Source organism: Rhea pennata, chromosome 19, assembly GCF_028389875.1.
Source record: "Rhea pennata isolate bPtePen1 chromosome 19, bPtePen1.pri, whole genome shotgun sequence".
NCBI lineage: Eukaryota > Metazoa > Chordata > Aves > Rheiformes > Rheidae > Rhea > Rhea pennata.
The window spans coordinates 13935309-13946826 of record NC_084681.1 but is presented as its reverse complement, the minus strand read 5'-3'; positions in this window follow the sequence as shown (position 1 = coordinate 13946826).

The following is an 11518-nucleotide window of genomic DNA, read 5'->3' as shown; positions in this document are numbered from 1 at the left end:
GTCAGCCCCCAGCTTGTACCGGTGCATGGAGTTATTCCTCTGTAGGTGCAGGACACTTGCCCTTGCTGAACCTCAGGAGGTTCCTCTCCGCCCAGCTCTCCAGCCTCTCCAGGTCTCTCTGGATGGCAGCACAGTCCTCTGGTGTACCAGCCACTCCTCCCAGCTTGGTATCATCAGCAAACTTGCTGAGGAGGCACTCTGTCTCTTCCTCCAGGTCATTGATGAAGAAGTTGAACAGGATGGGACATGGTACTGAGCCTTGGGGAACTCCACTAGCCGTAGGCCTCCAACTAGACTCACCACCACTAATGACAACCCTCTGAGCTCTGCCTTTCAGCCAGTTCTCAGTCCACCTCACTGTCCACTCGTCTAACCCATACTTCCTGAGCTTAGCTAGGAGGATGTAATTCTGCCTTCTCTGTATCCTTTGTCACCAGGGCCCCCGCCCCATTCAGTAGTGGGCCCACATTTTCCCTAGTCCTCCTCTTGCTGCTGATGTATTTGAAGAAGCCCTTCCTATTGTCCTTCACATCCCTTGCAAGACTCAATTCCAAATGGGCCTTAGCCTTCCTCGCTGCATCTCTACATATTCTGACTGCATTCCTATAATTCTCCCAAGTGGCCTGTCCTCTCTCCTACATTCTGTGTATTTTCTTCTTCTGTCTGGATTTCACCAAGAGCTCCTTGCTCATTCATGCGGGTCTCCTGCCCCTTTTTCTGCTCTTCTTACTCATAGGAATGCAATACTCTTGAGCTTGGTGGAAGTGATGCTTGAATACTAGCCAGTTCTCCTGGACCCCCCTTCCTTCTAGTGCCTCAACCCATGAGACTCCACCAATGAGGTCTCTGAAGAGCCCAAAGTCTGCTCTCCTGAAGTCCAGGGTTGCAATCCTGCTTATTGCCTTACTTCTTCCCTGCAGAATCCTGAACTCCACCATCTTGTGGTCACTGCAGCCAAGGCTGCCCCCAACCTTCACATCTCCAACCAGTTCTTCTTTGTTGGTTAGGACAAGGTCTGGCAGGACACCCTTCCTCATAGGCTCCTCCACCACCTGTGTCAAGAAGTTATCATTGATGCCTTGCAGGAGCCTCCTGGACTGTTTGTGCTTAGCTGTGTTGTGCTTCCAGCAGATATCAGGGTGGTTGAAGTCTCCCATGAGAACCAGAGCCTGTGATCACTGAAAGCCTGCCTGCAGAAGGCTGTGAGATGCCTAATTGCAGTGATTCACACAGCACTAATAGAGGCGATCACTATGATCCTTAAATGGGCATTTTTCTTAGAGCTAACATTTGCGGTGTTTAAAGGCTCACAACAATGGGCTGTGTACCCACAACTCACATTCATTACCACATGCTGCACCACAGAGCCTAGTGTCTTGCATTTGTGTAGGACATAGACAACTTCAGAAGTCCTGACTTTTTAAGAGCATCCTGCCAAACCCATGCACGTCGGCTTCTCCAAGACCCTGACCTTCAACATGTTAGCCTGAAGAACTATTTGGTTCAAAACATTCTGCTAAAGATATGAAAATGGTACTGGCTGCTCAGAAAAAGCTAGATTATGCATTAAAAAGAAAGGAATCATGAGTATTTAGGGAGCTGGCGCCTGAAAGGCTGGGATGTGAATAGCCAAGCAGGCACTATGTAAAAGTCTGCAGTGCACAGAGTCCAGGAGTGTGAGATACTGGACTGCAACCACAAGCATTCACATTTGAAGCAACCTTCTCTCTCCCATCTGCATATGAAGCAGGCTTTTGCCATGAAATAAGAGTGGCTTTGAACATAGTTTTCATGTTTAAGTATGAAAATGAAGCACCTCACTTTCCTGCAAACCTCTTTATTTGTACAACCCTGCCATGCTAGAGAATCAGGATCACAAACGCTACAATAAAACTGGAGGGACGCCAGGTGCAGCTGGAACAGCAACCCCCACTGATGAAAGCTTGGTGCTGCAGCCAAAAACTGCATCCCATACCATCCTCATGAGGATTGAGATGTGACATGCTCAGTGTTTAGAGAAACAGAAAAGAATCTACTGTCGATTTCTGCATGAAGTGATTTTTTTAATATAATTGAGGCAGGTGTTTGTACCTTTTGCCATTTATAACCTGAAAAGCAAGGGATTCTGCTCCCTTTACTCTCCAGTAAAACAGCTGTGGCTTCAACATCTCCTCCAAGACCTAAAATAATTATACTCTGCAGCCACACAGCATCAAAAGGCAGCAGCACATTTCAAAGGCTGCTTCCTAGCCCTCTGGGAGCAGTCCGTTTTGAACATGAAGATTTTACAAGGCCTCCAAATGTGCAGCAATAGTACAATAAAAATGTCACGAAAGCACTAGGGCATTATATGCTGCAGCTTCACAGTGTCTTTTATGCTGTGACTTCATGGTGACTTTTTGCTGCTGCTCATGGAAACTTTTCTGTGATAGGGAGCAGCTGTGCTCACTACTGCTGGGAAATAACAGCACTGAAGTTAAATGCTTGCCAATGTGGGAAGGATGCCATGTCCATGATGGAGTTTAGGTGAGACATGTCCTGAAGAGCACCAAGTATTCTAAGAATAAGAAGAAAATGATCTAACCTTGCTGCAGGGTTCTGTCAGTTGTTTAAAGCAATCAAGCTCAGGCAAGTAGACAGGGATGGTGGAAGCAGCAATTTCAGTCACCACCACATTGCAGCCCCGTCCCAGGAGAGGAGGTGTTCATGCCTCATGCACATCTCACAAACCTACCCAACAGTCTCTGACTTCTTGCAGCACAAACCACCACAGGTCCCACACACTGGAGCAAGTCCTTGAGTGAAATTCTCAGCAACCTTAACCCTAATCTACTTGTCTTCCCTTTGCAGTGTTCAGCTATTGGAAAGCCTACTTTAAGCAAAGAATTATTTGTTTAGGATCAAATCAAGTCAGAGAAAAAGAAATCTGAACAATAAATATGCTCTCCAGATGTGAAACCTGATACTTGCTCCAACTTTCTACTGTGAATTTAAACCTCAGTGTCATTGTTAGAGGTGTTTCCACATGAATTTCCGTCTAGCATGAAATGTCAATTACTAAACAAATGCCACATCCTTCTTAGGCATAGTTTCAAAAAACACAGAAGCAAGCAATAGTGGGAAAGCTGGATGAGAGAGAGGGCAATGGTAACTGGCTGACCCTGAGTAAATGGAAATGAAAGAAGGAAGCAATCGCTTTCAAAGTGAAACAGGTTCCCTATGTGGGCTGAAGTGTCCACATCCTCTGCTTACTTGATGCAACTTCCTTCAGCAGATTCCTACATTGCAAAGCTGGTGGGAGGTCAAGTGGTGCCACCTTCCCACTCAGCAGCCTGGCACTCTCCCCGTTTGGGTATTTCAGTTCTCTCATCCCTGCCCCTGCACTATCAGCCCACAAGGATAGCAGTGCCACAGAGCCTGACAGTTTCTGTGTCAGTGACTCAGTGGACTCCCGCAGAGGATCTGCCTAGCCTGGGTGACACGTCTGCTACCAGCTCCTAATTACAGGAAGCAACCTAGGGAGGGCAAAATGCTTCATTTTAAAAATACCTGTCTTTTCTGGTACTGCTTTTAGCTCCACATCTTTTTCTTTCAAATAGTTTACCTACAGTCATTCCCAGCTGACTGTGCAGGCACTGTGCAGCCACATACATGACAGTCGTGAGGCACAGGAGGTAAGTGCACCAACCTCTGCCTACCTGGGGGCACAAGCTCGATTGCAGCATTTTAAGGAAAAGCGAGCCAGATAGGACTATGGTGCAGCCATTTCTAACCAAGGGGTGTTAGCCACTGCTGCTATTGCCACATCATGGAAGGGGCTACCTGCTTCTGGTCAAGAGAGGTCCCAGAAAGGCTTGAGGGATGCAGATGCATCCAAGAAGCAAAGGGCAGCAGCTCCACAGCTGGGATCTTGTACAGAGACATCAATAGGACTCTTACTCAGACAGTGAGTCTGGTGACATTACCACAAGGCCAAGGGATATCAGTGTCTCCTAGTACACAGCAATATGAAATCAAGCCCTAAAAGTCAACGCCGAGCTATCACTGACCAGTTAAAAAAAAAAAAAAAAAAAAAAGCCTCTCAGACTAAGTAAGAAAATACATTCCATGGGATTAGAATTTACTATCCAAAAGCTGCTTTTAACAGAGAGTTTGAATTAATATCTATGGCTTCAGAGAAGTGTCCCTCACCCACACACACTGCAGCAACTGCCACCATCTCTAGCTCCTTCTAGCTCTACTCAATACATGTGGGATGGCAAATGCTACCACAGACTCCACAGGACCATAAACTCTATGCAATGATATTTGCTGCTCTTCACATGCCACTAGACAATCTTTCTTGCTCTACTTTATATATCCTGTGAGATGTTTTCAAAAACTCCCAAAGAAATTTTGCTGCCAAGCAGGACATAAAAGCTGTGGATCTGTACTGCCCTCCATGCTGAGGAAATGCCTAAGAAATATCAACAGGAGCTTCAGCTGGAAATGGTGGGAGTGTGACTTTCCCCACAAGTTTTCTGGCCCCAAAACTCCTTCCCAAATCATCTCTAATTCCCAGCTGTGAGGAATGAGGCTGCAAGGTGTGGAATAGCCTCCAAGGAAGAAATTTTCTTGTGACAATCCCTACTACAATCACTCTTCTAATACTATCAAAAAGATCGTCAGATTGTAACTGGTACAGAGGGAGATGTGAAATCTAGGTGGCTACATAGACCAACCCACTTCTGTGCTGAAGAAGTTTTCTCAAAAAACATTTCTGTAAGTAAGTGAAGCACTTCATGGTTTCTGGAGGGAAGCAATAACTCCTTCTGGGAGCACAGTCTGCTTCCCTTCCACTGTATAACCCAATTCTCTGCAGTACTTCCAGGAAGTGGAAAGGAAGTGGGGAGGTCAGAGCATAAAGAAGCTCAAACAGCATATCACAGACAAAAATATAAATGGGACCGTGCAGACTATAGGGTTGCTATCTTCACAAAGTCATGGAGGATTTGGGAGATTGGCACGACCTGAAATTTTTAATGAGGCAACTGTGAGCATGACACTTTAGCTACACTAAATGGTGCAAAAGGCTATCAACAAAGTCACCAGCTTATTTAAACTATAGCACTGCAGAAATAACATAAGCACCACCAAAGCCTTTCAAAGACTGTTTTGGCTAAGACAAGCCACTGATTTAGCGCAGGTTGTCTCAGTCAGGACGTATCTCTCCCACTGCAGTGAGTAACAGTTAGCAGGAACAACTTCAACTCAGACAAATCAGTGAACAGGTACATTAATCACTGATTTTTAGATATAACTCAGAGCTTATTATGTTTTGCTATATTTAGAAAATAATATATGCCCAGTAGCAAAAATTCCTAGGAATCTTACCTCTGTCTGCTGCAGGTGTCTTGACCCCAGAGAACAACTCTTCCAGTAACAATGAGTAAAACTTCTCCTTGGCAGATATTGCAGATTTCATCTTCTTCAGAAATCTCAACATCCAGGACACAAGCAGTTATGTGAGAATATCTAACAATCACAGAAGACCAAAGAGCCTGAAATAAAAACAAGCAGAGCAGTGAGCTATAAAGATTCAAAAAAGACAAACGAAAAGATTTAAACAATCTCATAATTTTTAAGGCCTGACTCTATTTGGGCTTGAAATGATTAGCATTACATTACAGATAACAGCTGCTCTGCCTACACGTGATGAGTTAAGGGGAAAGCCTCTTAAAACCTGTGCTCCGGTGAGACATTCCTGGTACTCTGATAAAATCACGATACATCGGTTAGGTCTAATTATTGTTCCTATCCATACAGTTCACACTCATAAATACTTTGAGGTGAAATGGACTTGGCAAAGCACACTAGTAAAGCCTAAATATACAGTAAATCAATATGCTTCAATAAAGTTCTTGTTTGCATTTGTGCCAAGGCCCTTTGGCACTGATACTGTTCATTTATGAACACATTAGAAATTTGTAAACAGAGTAGGTTTTACATGCAAACAAACAAGAAATGGAGCTGCTGCTCTTCCTCCCTGGTGGCAGAAGCTTTTACATGCAGATGTGGTTTACATGCAGATGTGATTTTACACATTTTCAAGCCACAGTTTGATGTGGTAGTGGTAACACTGAATACCTTCTCTTATGCATTTGAAAAAATCACTCTCTAGCACTGTGTTAATGTTGTTCACTGCATGTAATTTCATACCAGAATAACACAGAGGACTATGTCTGAGTGAACTGTCACTGAATGAATTTGAGTACAGCTCCAATCTGCATGCTCTAGTGCTTTTCTGTCCCTTCTTCCATGCAGCAACAGCCTAATTTAGACATCCCATCACTGTGCAGTAAGGATCTCCTTTAATTTACCAGGCTCCAGGACTAATGAGGCACAGGGCCAGCTTCTGACCAGACAGACAGTTGACAGCACGAAGTGAGCCCTTTTGTTCAGTAGAGGGCAGAAATACACCTATGCAAAGTCTCAATATGCCAGCACACTGATTTTCCAAGTGAATATCCATTCCTTGCATCCAGGACCTAAAGATGAAGCATAATCACTTCATTTAGGCTGACAAACACTCAAGGCCAGCTAGTTCCAGGCAAAGAAGGGTCACCAGCCTCCTGCATCTCAGCAGCAGCCACTGCACAGTCATATCTGCTGTATAAATATAGCTTCCTGACAGGCTCACTCTAACAAGGCTTGCCCAGCCATACCCTGAGGGTGAGATAAGTGGTTTGCAAATGAAAGCCAAATCTTGAATGAGCCCTGACCACCTGTGACAAATTCATTCGGTGCCCTAGCCAGCCACCAAAGCTTAAGAAATTACAAGGAAGTAATAGTCTGGTCAGAGAGTATTTAACACTGGCAGTGCGGGAATAGGAGGGAAGAAGCACCTATATGAGATGTCCAAGTCATCATGTCCTACAAGGGCAATCAAACGGCAGGATGGATGAGGGATGGAGGAGAAGATTTATTACATTGACATTCAGGTGACAGTCATTCTTTAGAGATTTAACAGAAATCCCTAGAGGAAAGCTCTGGCCACTCTGGCCACTTTGGCATACTCTGTTCTTTCCATGCCTTCAGGAACCACTTCACAATGCTCCAGAGCAACAGAGTTTGTCTGTGCTTTCTCTACAAATCCTAGGGAATCTTAGCTTAAGTCCTCTATTTTCCTACAGGAACATCAGCCTACTGATAGGGAACATTTGGGTTGCCCTGGACAGTGACACTTTTTTAAAGCCAGAAACATCACAGAACTTGCTAGATATAAACTCATTACAGCAGTCTCAGTTGTATTTCAGTGCACACAGTATACCCCTGTGCAGGGGGAGTAAGTATTTAGTAATACATAAATCTTCCAGTGCTGGTAGAGGCCTCAGAAAGAAATGAGCACCCTCAATGGGTAAAGCAGCTATAAACCCAGTATCTGTGTAAAGGAGTCTGGATAATGGAAAACGAGCTGGCTATTTCAGACCGTTGTGTCTCACTTTCACTCAAAGTACCAAGAGCAAATCAAAACTGACTCATAAAGAACAACTGAAGTTTCATATTAAAAAAAAAAAAAAAAAAAAAAGGAAGGAGAGCAAAATGCCCCCCCCCCCAAAAAAAAAAAAAAAAAAAAAAAAAAAAAGCTGAATAAAGTCTCCAAATGCATTGGCTAAGTTTGGGTGGCTCTTTGGCTGACAAGGACAGACGGCAGGAAGGATGAAAAAAGTAATCCATCAACAGGCAGCACATTTCCAAGGTCAGGGCCTGGCTGAGAATTTGGATATCACATTTGTACATGCCCAAGTCTCAGTCTAAGAAGAAGAGGTGACCCAGGGACTGCCATGCCCCACATGGCAATGAACAATCCTTTCACTGATGCTCTTTCTGAGAAGTTGTTGCTGTTTCCGTGCACTCCTGACTGCGGCTCCAGGAAGGACCCCAGCTCAGCACTAAGCTCTGCAGCCCAGGTGCTGCCAGCTTGGCAGCGAGGAATGTGGCAGTGGAGGGTTGGTCGCACTGCAGGTACCTAAAGGGTGTGCAGTCATAGGGAACCATAGCCCCTGGAGCTGTAATCCCATCACCTCACCAACATCCCACACCTTGTAATGTGCAACCCATTCACCTCAAAGGCACATTAGAAAAACTGGCCTTCCAGCTCCTGCAAGGAATTGCTATTCACATTTTACAGAAGAAGAAACTGAGCCCCAGATAAGACAAAGGATTGGATGTGAGGTGTTGAAGAGCCTGCTTCTGACTATACCTCTGTGAGCTCCCTGGAGAAAGACACATGGTAGTGAGCCTCGCTGAGACTTATGTTAAATCCACATCAATATTCGTGATGTTACAAATGCTTGGTATTCTTTGGGCTGGTCCCAAAGTCAGGGAGAGTTTCTCAGAAGCTAATCTGAATCTCTATGCTGCCACAATAACTGTTGTAGTGAAGATGTATATTATGTCATGCCTGCTTCTAGTATTAAGGGTGGGGGAGGGGTCATGCATGGAGAGGAGTAAACCAAGTCGTAAAAATGGGAATCATGTCTTATCCTGAGCTTACACCTGTTTCTAGAACTGACCCAGATCAAGAATGTGGACATATACATAAATTTTTTTCTCTTCATCAATTTTAGTTGCATTTATACAAGCTGTTCCCTACACAGAGGGAGCACCATTTTATGACATTTTTAAAATGTGGTATGTAAGCAAACTCATATTTCCAGCTTAGAGCAGAAGGAAGCACACTGATACTGACAAATCTGTTTTCAAAACTGCCCTTGCAAAAACAGTAAGTGCCAAATGGGCCCCCAGACAAATACGATGAAGGTGGTAGACAGCCCAGGGAGATATACAGGCCAGCTTGGGAGACCGAAGAGGTTTGACTGCTTGAGCGAGGTTTGACTCAGCCAAACACAATCAAATTCTCATAGCACTGGCATAAATCCCCATGGCAAAGTGGAGAACAGGTCTTTGCCCCATGTATAACAGAATAGTAACAGTCATTGCCATTGCAGTAACTTCAAAAGGCCCCTATGCAGAAGCTGAGCCCTGTGGCAGTGAATGCTGTATGAACAACGGAACAGACCTGTCTCATTGCTCAGAGGGCTTGTACTCTTACCTGATATTTAGCGTGCAGCTCCTAATCATGTTACAAACAACGATGGCTGGGACTCCTATCCATAACTCTAAAAGCATCTTACAAGTCTAAAAAGCCCTGATACTCCAGGCACTGGGAGATGAGCGAATGCAATGATCTCTGTTCTGCAGATGAGGAAAGTAAAGGGAAAAGAAAAGGGGAAAATAAAACCACAAACAATCTTTGGAGCCAGGGCTGAGAACCTGACACTGTCCACACTGCTCTCAAATGGCTCTCCAGACATCTTTTTTAACCACTCCACCGGGGCACAAATGCTTTTTGACCATATGTGAATCCAGTTTGCTCTAATAGCAGCTCTGTGGTCACAGATAAGTCCTAATAAACACACTGGGATGATATAATATTTTTCAAGCAGTTAAAACCCCAAAGATAAAATACCAGGTTGAGACCAGCTGATCCAGGGAACTGAAGGATTAGGCAGAAACCTTCCCATACACCCTTGCTTCAACCTCAGTAACAGAGGAATGACAAGAATTTGATGTTTCCAGTAGAGCTGGAAACTCTCTACTACTTCCAATAGAGATGGAAACATCAGAAGCCTAGAGCAGCCTCTGGACACACCTTCCACACACTGGAGAACAAACTGGCACATCTAAGCCATGCCAAGGGGACGCACTTACATCTCAAATCCATGTCACTATTTAGGGAGCTGGGCTTGTGCCAAGCTAAGGGCACCAGCCCCTCAGTGATATGTGAGAGCTGGATTTCAAGCAAGACCACCTTTGGGTGCTGAACTCAGGCACCTGCTGATGACTGCCAGCCTGCCACTGATATTGAGAAGAGGTGGGACCTACACTTAACACCTTACATCCACGTGCTTACTCTCACAATTCAGAGCTTGTCTCCGCAGTCAGCACTCATGGAACAGCCTTTGCAGTGACCCAGAGTCAACAGGCTGCTCCACCTCAGCCAGGCTCTGCAGCAAAGCCTGGAGAGCAGCTCAGGAGGCAGCATGGATAGCCCTGGCACACCCTCATCTTCCCAACTAGCACTTTTCAAAAGATTTACTAGGACCTAGCCATAAAATGCAGATTTAGAGCAAAGAGACTTAAATAAGAGGTTGTTCGGGCTGTGGTTTTAGAGCTTGACCAGCCCTTATTATGCTAATGTGAAATCTATTTTCATTGCAAAATTAAGCCTCCACCTGAGCAATTGCTCCTAACCAGAGTCCTTGCCACACACAAAAGGCCTTATCTTAGTGATACCCTGCTCTGAACATCAGCTGGTCCATTGCAGGGACAGCCACAGCTGGTGCTCACTGAACCTGCCAGGTGCTTACACAGTTACCCTGTGCCACTCAGGCACATGCTCTAAGGTTGAGCGGCATTTATTCATACAGAAATGAATTGGATTTGCTCTGCAGGAAGACCTTAGAAACAGGATGCAACCAAAAGCTCCCAAATGGTAGAGCATAAAAGATAGAGGACAACAAATAAACAATACAGGTATTTAGGGAACGAACTGGAAAAGGAACTGGCTCTCAGTCACAGAGATACAGGAGAGAGCCAGGGATCAGCTCATGCCACTAGCTGCCACCTTGCAAGACCACCAAACCACCTACTTGGAAGAACCACTAATGGTGGTGGCCAGCTGAATGCAGACCAGCAACAAAATAACAGGCCTGACCAGCATCTCCCCAATATTCACACTCATTGAGGGCCGTCTCAGGAAATGGGCACTCCTCACTTCATGCTGGTATGAAACAGAGGCAACTCTCCATGGAGCTAAAGCGGGAGAAAGATCAAGTCCAGCATGACCAAACAACCCACACAACATTCAGCTGCTAAAATATTCCTGAGTTTAGCTTAGCCATTTCTCAGTGCAAGCTCCTTCCTCAGCACTACTGTTTTTCTAGGTGCCTGATAGCTCTCACTTTGTCTTTGCACTCCTTGAGTATCACTGGGGAAAGGCAACCAGCAGAACCCCAAATAACCTGGCTAACATTTTGTTATTGCCAGTCTAAAATATCTCAGATGCTGCCGTGCATGATACCACCACACAGATTCATTTGTTCATATGCCATCCAACCCAAATAAACTTCTACTTCACTTTGGAATCGATCACAGCATTGAGGAGCTCAGCCAGTTTCCATGGGCTGCCAACCCTCCTCAGAGGAATTTAACCCTCCCTGGCCCAACATCTCTTCCCTGACACATCATTTTGCTCAGGTACTGTTAGACATTCACACTCTTCTATGCAATGCAAGGAGGAGCCAGCCAGCTTTTCATATCACCAATACTGGGATGAAAAAAACAGTGACGTGTTGCCTCTTCCCAGCTAGCTCACAGCCAGGCAAGGCAAGCTGACAGAATGAGCCCTAGCTATCAAAATGCTGCTTCTTTAAAGAGGATCTTTGCTGCCTGCAGTCAAAGCTACACTATGTCT